Source organism: Calonectris borealis, chromosome 7 (assembly GCF_964195595.1).
Source record: "Calonectris borealis chromosome 7, bCalBor7.hap1.2, whole genome shotgun sequence".
NCBI lineage: Eukaryota > Metazoa > Chordata > Aves > Procellariiformes > Procellariidae > Calonectris > Calonectris borealis.
In genome coordinates this window covers 9,308,063-9,327,439 of record NC_134318.1, presented here as the reverse complement: position 1 = coordinate 9,327,439, position 19,377 = coordinate 9,308,063, and the positions used below count along the sequence as shown (strand labels likewise).

Here is a 19,377-nt window from a genome sequence, read left to right as displayed (position 1 = left end):
TAGTTTCTCTTACAACCTGGACGTGGGTGGGCAGTCTTTATATGGATCAAAATTTTCAACTACGATGCCTCAATGTTTCTCCCTAAGTGCGAACTGGGTTATATTAATCACTGGAGACTGATATTAGCTCTATTTAGCATTTATTCAAAAATTTTAAAAGGAATGGATGCCTTGCTTCAGTACTGTTGACTGATGCTCCCATATGAAGTATTTAAACAGGGTCCAGAGAAGATTCTTTTCCCACCTGGGACCACAATAAGCTTGTGGTGTTGTGGAACCTGGCAAAGTGAGAGGCTGACAACAGTACTGCTGATTTAAATGAAATTTTGCAGAATCATCTAATTACTGCAAGAGAGATGGAATGACCATTGTCCCAGAATCCTTGTTTTGTTTTAAAAGGCATATATATAAATACCTCTGCATTTGTTAAAAAAAAAAAACACAAAAAATCCCACAAAAAACCAAATCACGATTTCCTTATAGAATTACAAAAAAAGAAGAAAAAACTTAATGAGAGTCATGGAGAGGTTGCTGTGGAAACAAGAAAAGGAACAATGAAAAACATCTTTGAGGAGATAGGTCAAGAAGCTTAGGTTGAAAATCAGATACGTTTAATTATAACCAAAGAAATCTTAGGGGAGGATTTTTATCTTCATTTTCTGTGCAAAAGTTCAAGAACAAATAAAGTATCTGCTGTATTAAATGCATACACTTTCTATAATCTGCAGATGAGTTTATGCCAAGGAAGCAAAACTGATGAACAGAATAATTCTGTAATTGGGAAAAATAGTGAAATGAAGTTTGCAATTGCAAGGGTGTGCTGGATTGAAGAAAACAGTCTGTTTTCTTACTGCTCACAGTGTGTGCTCTGTAAAGAGATATTGATTTGCGTGGTCAAGTACACCAGCGAACGTGTGAGGAGTACCTCATGAAAAAATGCTTCCTGTGCCAGTAAATCTGCTCTCTGCAGTTTGGATGGGATGTCTAGTAGCAGAAAATGGCATTGTGGCTCCCAAAGATGAGATGCTGTATAGCAAAGTTACGCGTTAGCAAAGCTGAAATCCGTATCAGGATTTTCATCAAGATATTTTTTTTATACCCTGGTTGATGTGCCATAACAAGAACACCAATAAGAATGATAGAAGGAAAAAAATCAGGCTATTCATAATGCTGCTGCTCAAGCAGTGCCATCTGAGAGCTGCAAGCACGAGTGCTAGTGTGGCAGGATTTATGAGCTGTTATGCACTCTGTTATTGTTTTCTGCTTTTTTTTGCAGAGCACAGTGGCCATAAATTGGCTCGAAGTATCCAGAGCTTATTGCTGAATCTGCTGTCAAGTTTTAATTTTGGATCTTGGTCATGTTGTTTTTTCCAACGTTTTCAAAGACTTGTTGGAGGAGTCAGGGATGTAACAGAAACGTCCTGTGGGAAGACAAGTCCCAGTAAAGGGCAGCGTGGTGGCATAAAGGAAGGAGACCACTTTTTTTACTCACAGACCATCTTCGTTATTCAATCATATTGTTACCGTGTCTGTGGACAGAGAAGCCTGACATATAATTAACATGTTTTTAGGTGCCCTGGATTGAAAAAAAAAAAAAAAAAAAAGATGCAAGGTAGATGGCATTGTCGATGTGGTTCTTCGAAGGAGCAATACTCTTGTTACTGCTCCCAGGGGCATGTTCCTAACAAACTGAGAATAAATGATGGCTCCAGGCAGTCAGGTAGGTTTCCTCAAATCCAGTGGGCAAAATACAAGTGAAACTGGGAAGAATTTCACTTCATTTCACAATATTTCACTTCCTATTTCACAGTTAGGAAGAATTATGTTTAGAAAGAAGAATTAAATGGCATTCAGAGTTTTGAGGTGGACTTTTTCTAGGCAGTTATTAAATATCTACACACAAAATCGTCTACCAGCAGTCCTTTGCGCAAGGCTCTGTTGCAGAACAGACGTCATTTTTGTAGTGAGATGAGACTTATTATGAGACTGAAATTAATTTTTCTGTTAAATTTATCTGTGTAGAGCAGTTATAAAATTGCTTACAGCAATCAAGACCCTGGTAGCTTGCCAGCTTTTTAACAGATAAGCAGTTTTGAAATAATTATTTTCCAATAGTGTCATTGAAGTTGAGAACATTTTTGTTCCTCCTACTCTTTCAGCTTTCTTTTTAATTAGGGGGGGGGGGAGGGGGGGCACATTTCTAGAAATGTGTAATGAACAGGCTGTGAATACCAAGTGTGAATATTGTACTTCTTTCTCCTTTCAAGTGTTCCCATGAGACATTGCAACACTTCAGCAGTACAGCTTCTATATTTTTAGTGATATTTAAGCTATGTTGTAACCCATATCTATAGTGCTATTAAGTAAATCTATCCCTCGTTATATGAAAATACTTCTATGCATTTTTATATTTAGCTGGGAAAGAACATCAATGCTTTAAAGTTATGTAAAAACTAAAATTATGGAAAACTAATTAATGGACATGTTAAAATGCATTTCACACTTGTAATCAAGGTGGTTGTATCGAAATGTAAATTTACTGTGGAAAGAGAAGGGAATGCAAGGAACAGATTCACCTCTCCTTGGGGTTATCCTATGTTTTTTAAACCAACATCCTACCCCAGTTGCTGTGTGGGGCACACGGTCACTTTGAGGCACTGAAAGGGCTGCTGCCCTGCCTCTGTTAAAGACTTGCCGCGGGTGCTAGGGAGGAGATGGAGGACTTCATTTCCTCTTGGCAGACTTTAGAAAGTCCAGAAAGGGTCATACATGGTCTCTCTGCAGGTAAGATAATGATGCGGAAAGGGGAAAGAGGGAGAGAAGAGATGCTTTCAAAGGCAAAGAACAGGCTCGAGCGTTTCTCCGGTGGAGAAAGCTGTTCCCCAAAGATGGGCAGAGCACGGCTGTGTGCATGGCAGGAAGGAGGGCAGAGCTCACTGCTGCGGTCGGCTAGGCAGAGAGTACTTGTTGCTCTGCGGGGAAGGGAGGAGTAAACAAAAAAAGACTGATTAGGACATTTAAGACATTGTATGCCAGAATATCTGTGGTACGTGTTGTCCAGGCCAGCAAGAGGACTGCAAATTACTTGTTTAGAATGATGGGAGTGTAGTCACTGCAAATCAAAATGTTGCTCAAATCTGCAGGCTATTGTTTCTCAAGTTCAATTACACACCTACTGTGGTTTTTTACTTCTTTTTTTCTCTATGTGAACAGAAGAGAATTATTGATAAGTTAGAAAAATCACATGGGCAGCCGTGTCATTTTCTAAACTTGCTAACTTAAAAATATATCCCCAAAGTCATGAATAAAAGGTTTTTATGAGAACAACAGAATTGCAGGTAATATGTAGTATTGATTGATGAAACTGGGTGGGAAACAAAGCAAATGAAGTGAATTTACTATCTTTGTTCTCTTTTTCTCTTATTTAGTTAAGAATGCTTTGGATTATTTGCAGTGCAGTAGCTTTCAGAAGCAATGACAAAGCGTGGTAGTTAACAAGATATTAATAGAAACAAAAATAATTTAGAAATTTTATTATCGATGCAAATGTATGGAAGCACCTATTCTTTGGTTTTGGCATTTCATTGACAGAGACAGCAAGGACAGGCTTCTTTACCTAATGGCCCTAGAATTGTTTTGGGCTTGCTTCAAAAGAAGTTTTCCAGAAGAAAGATTTCTATGTGAATCTTTCACCATACAATTGAAAATCAGCCTTACTTTTCAAATTAGGAATCTGTGAAGACATAGATGGGCCAAAAATATGAAATGGACCAGAGAAGTCGGAGCAGGCACTAGCCAACGTGATGTGGTTTTGACCACCTTAAATAAATTGGTAAATTTCTTGATATTTTCCATTTCTGGACTGAATCCAGGAGCACCCATGGATCGCTAACATACATGCGTGTGAATCTTCTTCCGTCTCAGTGCTCCCTTAGCTAAGGAATCAGATCTACACTCTGTCCTTCTAAAAACACCCTTAATCCAAATTAGAAACTCCAGAGCACTGGATTAGAAACGTCAAAGTAATCCCTGATTTTTTTTCTTCATTCTGGTCTGCCTTTGGGATTTAGTTGTCATATCCCCCTTGCATATCTGCCATTCCAAAACCAGCACATATCCCTTCTTTCCAGAGGAATTACCTGTACTAAAAAGATCCTGCCAGTTCCTAATACCTCTGTGGTCAGATGACAAACACATCTGTCCCACTGGCACTCTTCAGTCCTTCTGTTGCTAGTTTCAGTGGGTATATATTATAGTGAAATAGCTGTAAAGAATAAACTGTACACTGACTCTTATATAGAGATGCATTTTTTTTGCAGAACATGAAGGTGTGGCCTCCTTGAAAGGGCAAAGAACAAGAAGGAGGAGGGAGGAGATGCAGGCAGGAGATGAGAAGAAAGTAAGTGAACTGTTCAAAGAACAGCCACCGGCTTTGCCTTCTGCGGGGCTGCTCAGACGTCGAGAGGGTTATCTCAGTGACAGCAGGGGTGCAGTGCTGGCACCTGGCAGGACGTCTTTCTCCTGAAAGGGAGATGGGAAAGAAAAGCCGCGCTGGGAAGATGCAGAGCCTGAAGGGCAGGCGGAGGGTCATGAAGTGGCTTTGGGGGGAAGCTAGCAGACGTTAGGGGCATTCTTGAGAAGTGGGCTCTGCTGGAGAGTGCTGTGCGCTCAGTGGGGCTTGGGGCTTCACGGTGGAAAACGTGGCATGAAAAAGGCCAGCGCAGGAAAACAGACATAAGCAGGTAACTGCAGTGATGGTACTTACCACATTTTCTAAGTTAGACTGCAGAAATTGGCTGTTTTCAAACAAATTTCTAGGCATGTGAGAGATGTTTTAAGGTAAAAAGTACAGCATAGTAGGGCTACATCTAAAACACCTCTTGGCCCCAGTAGTGTTTGTGAACTAGTGATGTACAATATGAGAGAAACTGCGTATGGGTCATCCTCGGGGCTTGCAAGTGCCTCTGGTCCCTGTGTGTGCTTTTAGTTGCCTTGGCTTGGGAAGTCAGCAGGAGTGCTAAGACTACAAGCTATCCTATTTCTGGCAGGCTACATCTCCTTGTTGATCACTTTCTTAGCCAGAGCAATAAAAACAAGCAGGAAGGCAGATGTAGGCAGTTAGGCTGTAGACCGTAAGACTTTCTCAGCTGTAAGAATAATTTCAGAAGAGCAGACTAAGGGAAATATTTTTTGCTTAATTAGTTACGGCATCTCATCAGTCACATACCACACAACACACAATTTTATAAACTGTTGCACTTTGCCTGATATAAATGAATTGTAACTGATAACCCATAAAAAATTAAGTTAGTTGAAAGTTTTTTAATGGAATAAAAAACATCGTGCTAATGAAAAAGCTGACAGATTAATCAGAAGAATGTGTTAGCAGAACAGCTATGTATACTTTTGGCTAAGTATAACAGACCTGTCATCAGAACATAGCAAATGTTACATGTTGAGGATAACCAAAAATTGGGGGTAACCAAAAATCCAGGAAATTGAAATTAGGGGTATGTGAATTTGTAAGAGATTGAAGAAAAAAAGTATTATCTGAAAAATGCTTGAAAGCTAGTACTTTGCGTTGCAGTCCTGGATGCTGTTGATCTGGTCATTAGCTTGTATGATACTATGCAAAATCGTCTCACCACAGGGTTGCATGGTCAGAGCAAAGATCTGAGCCTGTGCTGTTTTATTGGGTTTTGCGCTTTAATGTATTTAATTGGCCATTTTCCATTCAAGTTAGATAAGATTTTTATAAACCTCAAAGTCATTTCATTTTCATGAATTCCATTTTCCTCTGCCCTACAGGAGGGGTATAACCATTTCCTCATGACAGAAGGAATCAAAGGGGACATCAAACAACGCATGGCCTAATCAATATTGGTAAGTGAATGTCATTGAGTAATTGATCTGCATCCTCTACGGGATTTTTCATTGCAGCCTGTTACCATAATGAGTGGTCAGCAGAGCAGAACTGGTCTAGACAGAAGATAAAGGTCTCTGGTGAAAATTAGCCTTTTGAAATGTAAATTCAGAAAATATTGGAACAGAGGGCTATTTTTTTTTTTTTAATTAGAAGCAACTTTCTTTCTAAATCAGCACCAGTACTTCCTTAAATTAAGAAATGCAGTAAACACTGGAATTATTAATGACGTTGTATAACTGTACCATGGCTAGTTATCTCTATCCCCCTTTGTTATTTTTAAGGGCCTGTTTACTGAATTCAACAGTAAAATCCCATTAATAATTAAATACTTAATTTTCTTTAGAGAGAAAAAATAAGATAAACGCTCTATTTTCTTAGGTAATTCATCGTTATGAATTGAATGACTTGCTTAAAATCAATGTTAATAAATAATGTATAGGATTCTTTTTCAGCCACCCCATAAATACTAAGCTGATTGAAGAAAACAGAGAACATGCTAATGGAAATACATCTTTAGGCAGTGATAAGGTTTTTGTGTGTATGTTCCAATTTACACGAAATTGATTTCACACTTCCACTGGCGAATGAAGCCATGTATCAATCAACTGAACACACGCACGAGGAGGTGACTTAAACATAACTTTCCTCTTGCTCAGTTGCTGCTCAAGGCCCCCTTTGTAAGGGTCTGTCTGACACTCCTTTGCCATGCGTACAGTCCTGCACATCTTTGCAGGATTAGGACCCACATTTTGCAACCGTTACTTTAGGCAGCTCCTTCTACATTGTGTATATCCCATCCAGTACTCTTTTGTTGTGCTGAATCTGGTCTGCATGTGTGCCCCGCATAAGGACGGCACCTTGCCTAACCGAGGCAGAAAAGGCACTACCAAGTTACTGCTGGCAGGCAATGGCTGAGTTGGAAGCAACTTGTTTTATAATGGCAGGAGGAGGGACGAAACGATAACACTATTTAAGGCATGGAGGTAAGCAAGGTTCTGTGAGGGTCTTCGCTGGGGAACTTCGTAGTCCCTGAAGTTTGTATCATCAAGGTTGTTAAGGTTAAAACTCTCAGCTGACGAAAATCAGGACAGATAATTTTGCCCTTAGGCAACCCAAGTAACTTTTATTTATTACATTAGGCATAAAGGATGATGTGAATCTGGTCAGGAGGTTCTTTTGTCTTCCCTTCTCTGTGTCCCTGTCCCCACCCTGCAAAAAATCAAGCAGTAATATATAAGAAATAAACTGTATAGAAAATTGAATAAGTAGGTTTTGGTCAGCCATATATGCACAGATCCTGCTAACATGCCTGATTCTGTTAGTTGCATCAATGTAAAACTAAATGCAAGGAAAATGATTCCTAACAGGCACTGACGAGCAGCAAGTGTGATCTGTGAAACAGCCTGTGCTGTCAAAGGAGGGGAGAGTCACATGTGACAGCCTTTGAAGCTAAGTACAGTTTATCTCCTGGTACATGCAGCAGCTTTCCTCAGAGGAAATAAAACAAATATTCTATTTTCTTAGGTAATTTATGTTTACAGTTGAAGGCGTATGATGCCAATAAAGGCAGTAAGGTTTTTCTTTTTCTTTCAAGAAGGAATTAAAAGCTAGAGAGAAAATGTGAATCCCTTGAGATGGGAACCATGGTGCTCAGCACTGGGGGCCTGTTCTCAGCCGTGGAAGTAGATGGTTGGTTAGGAGGGAGTATCATCTCTGAAACAGTGAAGATGACTGAAGGGTGGGGTGATGCATTATGGACGAAGAGGGAGTTTGTGTGTTTTGGCTGCAGTGATCCTGAAGCTCTGAGAAGGAGCTGAAATGTTAAAATGACGTCTGAAACCAGCAATAGTACCGAGAGCTGCTAAACAATGCAGTATTCAAGGAAGGCGATAAATTGTATAAGGTGATGAACAGATTTACAGACTTGGAAAATGGTGAAGAAGAAAAATGCATTTAGGTTAAAAGCAAGCAATGAGTTTCTGGACAGGTGTGAACATACATCCTGAACAAGGGAGAATGAGGTTGGGAATGCTGCGTGAGTGCCTGCTATAAAACCAATCTCTCTGACTTGGAAACCTTCTGGAAGTGACATCAGGCTTAATTATGTGAATACTCTGGCTGTGTTATTAAAAAGTTTTAGCACAATTCATGAAACACTCACTCCCGAAATCACTTCAGACATGAAGTGCCCCAAACTCTCATCGTCTGTGAATTTTGGACGTGCCAGGCAGTGCTGAGCGTGTCACTTGGGGGAGCACACGGGCCTTGGCCTGCAGAGTGCCTTAACTGAAAAGAGGACTATGCAAACAAAAAAATTTGTAGAGAAAGTGCACTGAAAACTAGTGAGCTTGATAGTCTGTGCTTTCAGAATATGCTTGTAAAATGAAATAGGGTGGGTTCACGCCCCTAGCAGTGCTAATGATGAATTCCCTTCCTGCACTGCTCTGACTTTTGCCTTATAGTTTTGTATTCAAAGACATCTCGAGAAAGTGGGCATATGAAGCTGGACAGCCTTATGCCTTTATTAGTTGCTCAGAAGATATTCTCAGTCTTCTACGGAGCAACAGCATGTAGTATAAGACAATAAAAGAGCAGTTCCAGAAAGGCTTGGGAGTCACTGAAAGTAAATAAAGTGGGCAGAGTAGAGCCACAGAGAAATTGCAGGTAGGAGTCAGTGAGTAACTCAGGCTGTAAGAAGTCAGTATAAGGACCAGAGGAGAGAGGTTAGAGTTAAGAAAAGCCGAGATGAAGATCTCTGTTGGAGATTGGGTTTAGCGAGGATTCACTTTGGTGAGCCAGAGTTGGTAGCAGTGCCTGCTAGCGCAAGAGCCAAACAAGTGAGGGAGGCTTTTGGGTATGAGGATTCAGAGGTGGGAAGCTGTGATTGCCTGGAGATAGTATCATCAGAATATGGTATTATCTCACTGGAATAATCTTGCAGTGGCAAAGAAGTTTCGTTAGAACTAAGAGTATATTATATCTTGTTTCCAAATGCTGTACAGATGTTTTCTCCTCAAAAAGTTGCTTATCAATTGATACTTGCTCATTTCTTTCTTGGCCCTGAATATTCTCCAGTGTTACTCTTATCTTTTGCTCTTGTCTTTTCTGATAGTGGAATTACAGTTAGAACCTAGGACATGCCTGACTCTTCCCATATGTAAAAGCAGATCCCCTTTCTGTTCCAAATACCATATTACTGATTTGGATCATTTTTACTCTAATCTCTTTCTGGGCTTTAACTGAAAGCTCTCAAGGACAAGTGGTTTTCTTAAGTACTGATTATTGTATGATCCTTAATCATTATTACTAATTACATCCTTTTCAAAGATGGAATTTCTCAGCACCTCCATGCAGAGGTCAGTGGGAGGGTTACAGCATGATTGCTCTCTAAAGTGGAGCACTTCTGTGGTTTCCATTTTCAAAGCATAAATTGAAGCTAAAACAAAAGTCAGGTCTTTATTTTCTGGCATTGCACTTCCTTTCACTTCAGTGTTCCCCTTTGCATGTGGCAACTATGGCCCCAAACCTTGAAGACTGTGAGCACGCATCTTGTCTTAATGACTCAGCCTTTTATTTCATTTGTTTGCCTCTCTCACTTCGTTTTGATGATCTGCGTTTCTTTCAAGAGGAAAAAACCATACACTGTTACCAAACACAGCAGAGACAGAAAATCACAGAGGAATGTCAAGGGAAATTTTCAGAGAAGCAGAGGGCAGGCATCCCCATCCTTTAGATCGCCGAAAGATTAACATTGTTACTTTATAAAGGGTTATATCATCAGCTACCTCTTGATAACAAGGTTATTCCAGTAAGATAATGTTATGCTATGAGTCACCTCCTCCCAAGAGGAGAAGTGGGGAGGAAGGACATTTTCACATCAGCTTTCCTACAGGTAAACCAGAAAATAAGCTATCATGAAATTTGTCTTCTGTGGAAATAGGAGGCATATTACATATATGCGTATTACATCACGACAGTGGCTTATTACAGAACAGTATTTTTGTGTATGGGGTAATGCAATTCTGCAGGACTTTTTGAGTCCAGTTGACAAATCACTGAGGGTATAAATATCTCTCTCCTTTAAGGATGCTCTAGAGGAAAGCCATTTTTGCAGGGAGAATGAGGCTTCAGCCTTTATCTCCTTATGCATGCTTTTTACTAACATGATTTTTGTTTCCCTCTGGTCTCAGACAAACAAGGCTTTATGTGCCCATGTAGGGGAACCATCAGATGATTCCCACCAATCTCTCCTTAACCACACTGTACATTGTATTTTCCAAATGCTCCTCTGCAGTAGTGTAGTATCATAGTAGGCTGACAGAGGGGAAGGATGAATAAGATTAATGTCACCACTGGCAGAACCTCCTATTTCCTTTGTTAGTAAAACATTAGGAATCATGGCTAAAACAGCAGCAATCATGGCTACCTCAGACTCTGATGTTATGGGTGGCAGAGGAGTTTTTGTGGCCATTTCAGTGGCCTTGGGAGTCTGCTCTACCCAGCTGTGGGCTTTGTTCTGCCTACAGTCAGCTCTGCAGCATCCACTCCTATGGGAGAGATTGCAGGACTGAATGAAAAACTATGTTCTCCCCTCTTCCCCAAGCAGGCCCTGATACAAGTTGACTGAAACTGAAGAATTCCAGGTGGATTGCCTCAGATTTCTTGTTGTTCAAATTTCAGCGTATTTTTACTGGCAGTGCCAGAATCACTGTCCTTCCCCATCCCACCAGCAAAACCAGTTAGTCTAAACGTGAATTAAGGTGGGTAAAAAAGAAAGGTTTTAAATCTTTGTTTTTCAAGAAGGTGGACATAAAAGGCCACAAGCACAATTTTCACCTTAGCAAGTTACCTTTAAAGTAAAATTATTAATTTTTTTTTAATTATTATTATTTGGAATCTGGGAGTCTGTTTTACAACGTAGGTTTTTGATTGTTTTGGAGTGGTCTGTAGTCCTGAGAGGGATTTGCAGTGCAGCTGCAGAAAACACCAACTGCAGTCTAATGAAGTGTCAAAGAACATAATTAGATATTAAGACAGATGATATAGGCATCGTTATAGGCAACTTAGAAAATTGCAAGCTAGAAAACTCCCCCTTAGTTGAGGATTAGTTATAGTTGAATGTTGATCACTGAAAAACTGGGGAGGGAAGAATGTTACGCATGTCAGTGTGTATGGGGTTTTTCCTGTTGAGAGCTTCAGTAAGAGCACTGCTGTGGTTTAACTGAGACACCTCGTTGCGCTCAGAGGAACGTACTTAGGAGCCTGATCTCTTCATGGGGAAAAACAAGTGCTCTGCCTCACAGGGCCAGTGAGATGCCTGAAGTTGATGGGAGACTATCCAGCTCCCTGATATCACTATAGTCCTTCCTAGCTAAGAATATGTCTTTATCTTTTTGACAGAGGACTGTCTTTTTCTTTAAAAAAAGAGTGGCAAGGGACAAGCCTCTTTGGAACCAAGAGACATTATGAAATAACGTGACAGGGAGGTGTGACTAATATATGCTATTAAAGTCTTGATTTCTTTGAGGCAGAAAGGTTCAGTGTGAACTGTAGAGTAAGTGCCTACATCTTAAAAGCCTGTAGTAAGAAACAAAACTAAGTTCCGTATCATTTGATAGTGAAACCTTTTAAGAGATTTTGTCTTCTGAAGACCGATCCCAAGAATAAAATTAAAATCTCACTTAAAATAGCAGAACTGTGCAGCAGGAAGGAATTCTAATGCCAGCTTGAAAATTATTAGAAAGAATCCTGAAAGAAATGGCAGATATCATTTTAGGAAAAAGTCGATTAGCACACAGTGCTAACTCCTGTATAAGATATGTGAGTAACTCAATAAAACCACTGGCAGGGGAAAGTAAAGTGCTGCATGTACATTTGCACGAAATCTCCATGTTTGGCATGCTTTAAAAAAAATAAACGATTGAAGACGACAAGAGTCGAGCAATAGTTTTACCGGTTATTACTCAAGAAATTGCAGGAACAATGCCGTGTTGAGTAACGTTTCCCAAACCGTTCACTCTCCAGTATTCTGCGGAATTGAAATCCTCTCATCTTCCTATTCATTTAGTACTGCTTGATTTCTCATAATTTCTTAGTAAAATAAGCATTAAAAAAGTTACAAAATGCCAACTAGCTGGTTACCAGCGTATTTTGCAATACTGATTTGACTATGGAAAGCAGTAAGAGCTTAGCTTGCCCTTGGTCACTAGTGAGCAACCCTTGCCTAGTGAGCAACCTGATCAACCCCGCATCTGACCTGAGGTGGGACCAGAGTCCTCCTGAGGTCCCTTTCCAGCCTGAGTTACCTTGTGGTGCTATGGATACTTGCATTAACAGTAGCATAAGACAGTTATGTTCAAATACTCTGGCGATGCTGAGCAAGGAGAGCAAACTGATGACGGCCTCCTGGCCAGGCATGCTGTAGCACCCTTTTTTTCTCAAAGCCTTGTTTCAGGCAAGTCCCAAACAGTGTCGCCATTCGCCCCTTCTCAAGTAAGAAGCAACATGCCGTGGCAGAAGTGGCACAAACTGAGGCAGGCAAACACATTTTGTGCTGTGTAATGGGCATAGAGTGCAGAGTTTTAGTGTTTCACCCAGTCATCCATACGCCATAAGTTGAATTGGTTACATCATCTTTTGTCTCAGTACCTGAGTCAGTGATTAGGTGTTTGTATTAATTGGCAAGAAATAAAATCAAGTAAAAATTCCCCAAGTTAAGACAGTTTTGCTCACAACAGTGGTGTCAGTACAAGGCTGTGTGTCAGGATCTGCTTGTGGAGGAATTCTCCACTGATACCTGCCTTTGAAATGCTGAATGAGCCTTTAATTTTGAGACCTAAAAAACTTACTCATTTGAAACAAAGGTAACATAAAGGGTAATATATTAAGATAGGGTTTTTTTGTAGCATATCCTATTAGAAATAATCCTATCTGAAAATTTTAGTAAAACTCATTCCTAAACTTTAGTTAATAGCACTTCTGTGTAATACTTTTGAATTGGAAAAACATCATGGATTATTGGTATTCAAGCAAGGGCACCAAGTGTGCCATCCTTACTTTAGATTAATATCTGATAAAGTCGTGAGAAGTGGTTCTTAAATTGGACTTGCCTTGTGTATTAATTAGGATTTGCTCTCAACTCTTCTTGTAATGCTTGTGATGAAACAAATCGTTCCTCCAGGCCAGATGGTGCCTTTTGTCAGGTTAACTAAAATACCATGCCTGCTATATAGGAACAGTTATGCAAATAATTAGTTTGTCACTTCTTTGACCAAGCTAAGAAAAGCAAACAAAAAACCATCTACCAAAGCTCTGCCCAAAACTTTGAAAATGGTTTATGGAGCTGTTGGATTAGATTCAAATCCTTTTGCTCTTGTTGATTTGTACCTCACTGTCAAGACTTCTCTGGCTTCAGTGGTATCATTTGTGGAGCAGAATGACATTCCAAAGGGCAGGAAGAGTGAGAGTAAAAATGTAATCACAGGTGGAGCATTGACATTGGCATTGGTAAGCCTTACGGTAGCCAGCAGCGGCTTTAGCTGTTGTTTGTTTGGAGAGCAATATAATACCAGTGTGCCTTCCTTCTCCCTTGCTAGTAGAGAACTCAGCAGTTCACAGCATGAGAGCCTTTGACTGGAAACATTTTTAAAAGCAAATACAAGGAGATTAATTTCCTCTTCGAGAGTGATATGCATGGTGCTAGCCCAGAGCAACAGATACTTCTGCATGGTGGGACTTTACCAAAGTTGATCTGATCCTTCAGACGTATTACTGTATCTCTGTAAGATGATGCTCTAAAAAAGGCAAATGATGCATTATAATTTACTTTCCATTTCATCCTTCTGGAAGACTTAAGTACTGTAATTTATTATCAGCATTTCAAGGGAGAAGCTGGGAGGCTAATGCAGAAAATTATGATGGGAGTTGGAAATTCTTTTATCTCTACAAAGATTTAAAAAAAATCCTAGCTCTGGTTCTACCAAGACAATTAACTTGTGCTTGCTTAAGTTGTAGTTTTAACCTTTGAAATGCTGAAGAACATTGTTCTATTCATCAAATGCCTTTCAGGGCAACTGTTCAGGAAATAGGTTAATTTTTATAATCCCAGCTTTTTATCGTCTTTATGGTGGCATTAAAAACATGAGCCAAACTTGTCTGGAGATGACTGTTGTAGCACATTTGCCTTGCCTTTATGTTCAAATCATCTTCACTTTCTCTCAATTGCTGTGCGAATACTGTACTCATAGTGCTAAATGTAACCCACCGAGGAAAGGTGTTTCATTTCACTGCTGCAATAGAAAACTTTCTTAGGAGTTTGAGGTGGCGAATGTTTGAGGCACTTAGTTTCTTCATTAAACTGCAGGTTAATTGTGCATCCCAGTGCTTTGTTAGAGGTATTACCTTGTCTTTTTCTGTTTCCTACACATGATTTCTAGTAATACTTCTGAGAGAGGTACCTCTCTCCTAATTCCCGCTCCTAAAGGGTAAGAATAAGATCTTTACACACTGTGTGGATCCTCAGTACAAAGAAGAAAAGCAGCGCTTTCGGGTAACACCTGCATAACGAAGTTGTGAGTTGTATTAGCCCTCCCATGTTTTCAGGGTAAAATACAACCTAGGTGTGGCATGGGAGCTTGGAGGACAAGTGATGTGGGCCATTGTATGGATGGTCTTCTAACTTTTTGATTAGACTTCCATGTAGCCCCAAGATTGAAAAGAAAGCAGCATAAAACAATCAAGTTAGGAATTTGAGGAAGGTTGAAATACTGCTTATGGAAACTAGGGCTTTCATTCAAGGTGTTGGTGTGCACTCAGGAATGACATTTGTTAACTGAAGGTCTGATATACAGCCACCTGTTAGCTGAAAAATCTGCTTAACTGAGAGTAGCTTGATAACTCGCTGCACCGGAGATTAGCACAAGATGGTGTGTTTCATGAGCTCCACTCCCCTTTTTACATCTAATGAATAATGTAAGCGGTGTTTTTTATTGCTACTTACTGTTCAATGAATGGCAGAATGATGTGAACTGAATGAATATTTAAGTGTATTAGTATTTCCCTTTGTTATAAAATGCATTTAAGAGTACGTTAGGCAATTCAGAAAGGTAAAAGCAGTGAACTGGAGTTGTCCCAGATTATATGATGGAAAACATATTTTTAGTTTACTCAGCCTCTTTAATGTAAAGGCTAAACAAGTTTCTAATGAATAATGACATCTTCATACATTTTCAATTGCAGCTGACTTTGTTAAATGTCAACTAGGCCATATAAAACAATACTGAAGGTGGTAAAATAACGTGCAATTATGTATGGTGATCTGGATGCACAAGATTAAAGAAAGCTGCAATAGGAATAGGTTTAATGTGACAGACCATAAATTTATTCAGTTGATGCCAAGAGAAGGATGGGGAATGGGCACTTTTCAAATCAGGAAACTGCAGATGAAACTATCTCATCTAATTGTGGAAGTAAAGTAACAACAGCTATCTTACCCGTTCAAACTCCTAACAAGGAATTTTGTTCAAGATGGGATATTTCTGACAGTGATTCAATCCATGCTAAGCCTAAAGCTGCATTTATCTTAGATGCAGTGAGCTTTGGTGCTGGTACTTGTTTGGCTTTGACACTTTCGCCACAAGAAATGTTTGCCTCCGTGTTTTATAGACTGTGCGAGACACCTCTGATAAATTGACCTAAAGGCTGTTGCTGTGGGTCTTTTATCTCCAGGTGGTTGATGCATCGTCTTCCAAAGCCCTCTTTCCCCATGCTCATTCTTCATACAGGAAGGCAGAAGGTGAAAGACAACTATACTAAACATTTTCCCTATATTGCTTTACCTGATTATTTTTTCCAGTGCATCACATTCAGTTTGTTAAAACCTCTGATTTTCTGAATACTACTCAAAATAGCAGAAATTCTTTGCTCTAAAGGGATTTTTTGCCTCGTGCAATTCTTAATGTTGTTTTTACTCATTGTCTTAGTGCCCATTTTTGTATGGATTTTATGGGTTTGAAATGCACAGTGAAAGCACAGCTGCTAATTTGTTCTGGCAATTTGGCTGGAAATTGCCAGGTACTGAGCACTCCCAGACATTTTAATGGAAAGTTTCAGCTGGACTATCTCAAGGGTGTGCTTATTTTGTTTAAACTGGTTCAGTCATTTCTCATCATTTCAGAAGCTCTTGGCCTGTTACCTTTTCAAGTGTAGATTCAGAAACAGGTCTATCTCTTGTTAGTATTTGTATTAATAAATATTAAATAAATTGACAGTTTCTAAAGTACAGTAAGATTATTTGTAATTGATGGTATCTTTAAGAAGTGGGAAAATCAAGTTGATATTTGTTTTGTTATTGTGCTAAATTTCAGCTTGTGGTTTTGTCTCCTAGTTCATTATGGGGAAAAAAATTATTAGCTTGGTAGTAACCATAAGGAAGAGATCCAGTGAGCTATTTTCTGCAGTTGTTCTCAATTAACAGTGCTCTCCGTGCAAAACTCTGAATTGTCAGATTGTCTGTCTAAAAAACCAATAGGCAGTGTGTGAAACCCTGTCTCATCAGGGTGGCCAGAAGTCATCCCATCACTCGGTAGTTAGGTCAGAAGATTGAATTGTCCCACAACAAAACTGTACTTCAGTTTGTCTTTCGTGAAGAAGCACTTGTACTATGAAGTGTTGGCCAACCCGCTTACCCTGGGCATCTGAACCTGACCACCTTACATGGAGGCAGGGGATAATTGGGAGTCCTTATATGGATGATCATCTCTCTAATCAAGGCTCTAGAGCGGAAAGTATCTGCCAATTTGGGGATGAAGAGGAAACGTACAGGGCGCCTGATCTTCAAGAACATCTCCTGCCGGTGACCAGCCGTCACAGTCGCTCCATGTCGTTGAGGACACATGTGCAGCAGAGGGCACAGTGCTTCTGACTCTAGCATGGATGAGTATTAGTGGTCGCAGCATCTTTTAAGCATTTAGCAATCAAATAAACAGAGTTTTGCCAAAAATTTTGCAGCTCAGAGTTTGTCACAAAGAACAACTGCGTAACTCTAAGGCTTTATAAAGCGTAATGAATTATTTTAACACTTGCACTGTTTCCTGTATTTTGTATCTCTTAAAAGTATATGCATGAAGATATGTATGCAAAGATATGCAAATTTTGGTGCCTTTTGGTATTTATGGAAGAAGGCATCCAACTTTGGAGTGGGATCCAGAATACTGTGTATGTGTGCCATAGATTACACGGGGAGGGGGTGTGGAAATCTGCAAAGGGGTTTCAGAACGAGCAACACTGAAAACAGAGTAATCTGGGGTTAAGTAATGGGCAGGCTGGACAGTGTGTTAGTCCATTTCCACATCCATGAAAGGTGTCTCTGTCCATGTGAGATGATCAGTTCAGACCCCTGTCTAGAAAGCAGATGAAGATGGACTTGAGCATGGTGTAAGCAGACAACAAGGGCAGCTGTCTCAGTTAGCAGAGCTCAGAGAACAGCCCCCTGGCAGAGGCATTACTGCCTTGAGCGGTTTGTGTGTCTGTAGAAAATGCGGCACCACGGTTAGAAACCTATGGTCAAAGTCAGCCAGTGTTTCATTAAATTCATCTGTTGAATTTCATGAGTGAAATCTTGATGCCACTGAAATGAATAGCAAAACTTCTACTGACTTTTACTCAGAGCAAGATTTCATCTCTCATTTTTGGTAAGTACAGAGAAACAGTAACTACAAAGGCCAAGGTTTTCAAAGCTACCAGAAGGATTTAAAGTACTCTGAAAACATGAATTGTGGGTGTTCGTTTCCCTTGGGCAGCTCTTGCAGTCTGAATTCTATGTTAATGGAAAACTGTGATGAAATATTAAAGACCCTCGGCATCAGGACATGTGAAATTCACTGTGTGTGGATTGCTGAACTGGTCATCAGCAAGGGCCAGCCCTCATCTGTCAGTGCATGAAGGTACAATTCCAAGCCATGAGATTTGCAGCATGCCCGGGAGTGGTATTTTCCCTGCAAAAAGAAAATTTGAGTTGCAGAATTACCAGACATAGACAAAAAGTGTAAAGGAGAAGTACACAGAGGTACCCTTGGGGTTGCTGGCACTGAGTCGGGCTGCCAAAGAACAGAGCTGAATAAGAGTACAAATAAACTATGTAGAATAATGAAGTTCTTTTTTTCACACATGAATGCTTTTTGATCTTTCCAACAGAAAAACAGGTAACATTCTCAGTTAATGAAGTATCAGATTAGTATCATGACACAACCTAATTAAGCATTGATCATGTGAACATGCCGGTAGTAACCGCTGAAAATAGCTTTTTTTTTCCTCCCTTTGTTATAATCCATACATTGGTGTTACAGGGCTACACTTCTTTTGAAGCAACACAACTTTTGTTTAAGAATTTGGTGGGTATATAGGATAGGACTGAGTTCACCTGTGAACTGTAAGAAGTGTATCTATCTGCTTGAGATTATAAAGTACCTTAATGCTGCCTATGTTCTTTAGGTTGATAGGGCAGGGTCTTAATTTCACCAGTTCACAAAAAATTACTCCAATCATAACAGAAAGCAGCAAACTTCATAAAAATGTTCTTGTCTTATTACAACAGAGAAAAGCCAACATTTGAATGTTTTGTAAATCATCTAAATCAGTCCTTGTTCTGAGCTGCTCTCAGGAATGTAGATGATGTTTGGTAAGTTTTTTTTCAAACAGAGACATTTTTTGTTAAGGAGAGAGGAGTGGAAGATTCCCTAGAGTCCTGCAGGGAGTTAGCCTGTCTGCACAAATGTTTAGTGCTTGGATATTAGAAACGGGTGCTATTCAAGCTCTAAAATAGCTCCAACTTTTCTTTCTTGAACAGCAGTGAACATCATCATCAATATGGTCCACCGTCATTCTTTGTCCCCGTCTTGAGCAATGTCTTCCAGCTTGAGTCTGACTAGGACTCCTAGGATCATTTTCCTGTCGTGGTCTGGTCGTCTCATCTGTCAAGGGTATGGTATTTTGTTAGTCATTCATTTGCTGAATCACAAACTGACTTTGTGTTTCTTCCTCTTCCCTCTCCACTCCCAGTTTCAAAAGCTGAACAAAGGTAATAATTTCTGCTCCCAAACTTCCAAGAGAATAAAATTAAGAGAGTTCTGGAACTGGGAAAATTTACTAAAAAGCCATTTTCATTCTGTTCTCCCATTTGTGCCAGAGGATCTGTGTCGTCTTTGAGTTTCAGACCCCAAGGTGTGCATTCAGAAAGACTTCGTGTCCTTTATATAATGCTCTGCAACACAGAACAGTAATGGTAAATGTATAATTTCACTTTCCTCAGCCAGCTCTTTGAGATCAAGAGGTTAAGCAATATGTGTTTGTAAATCCCATCCGTGTCTTTGTATAAGGGGAGACTTTTACTATTCTCTACTTTTGTTCATAGAAGAAAATTGAGAAATAATCCTATCTGAAGTACCTAAATGGTA

General features: G+C 39.8%; 1 long non-coding RNA gene across 1 annotated transcript; it reads left to right on the top strand.

The window, feature by feature from the left end:
• The first annotated feature begins 1,268 nt into the window (after window positions 1–1,268).
• LOC142084569 (uncharacterized) lies at window positions 1,269–18,908 on the top strand. Its single transcript, XR_012674394.1, has 4 exons — window positions 1,269–1,720; window positions 4,320–4,399; window positions 5,809–5,883; window positions 18,771–18,908. It is a non-coding gene; the product is annotated as an uncharacterized LOC142084569 (long non-coding RNA).
• The last annotated feature ends 469 nt before the right edge of the window (window positions 18,909–19,377 follow it).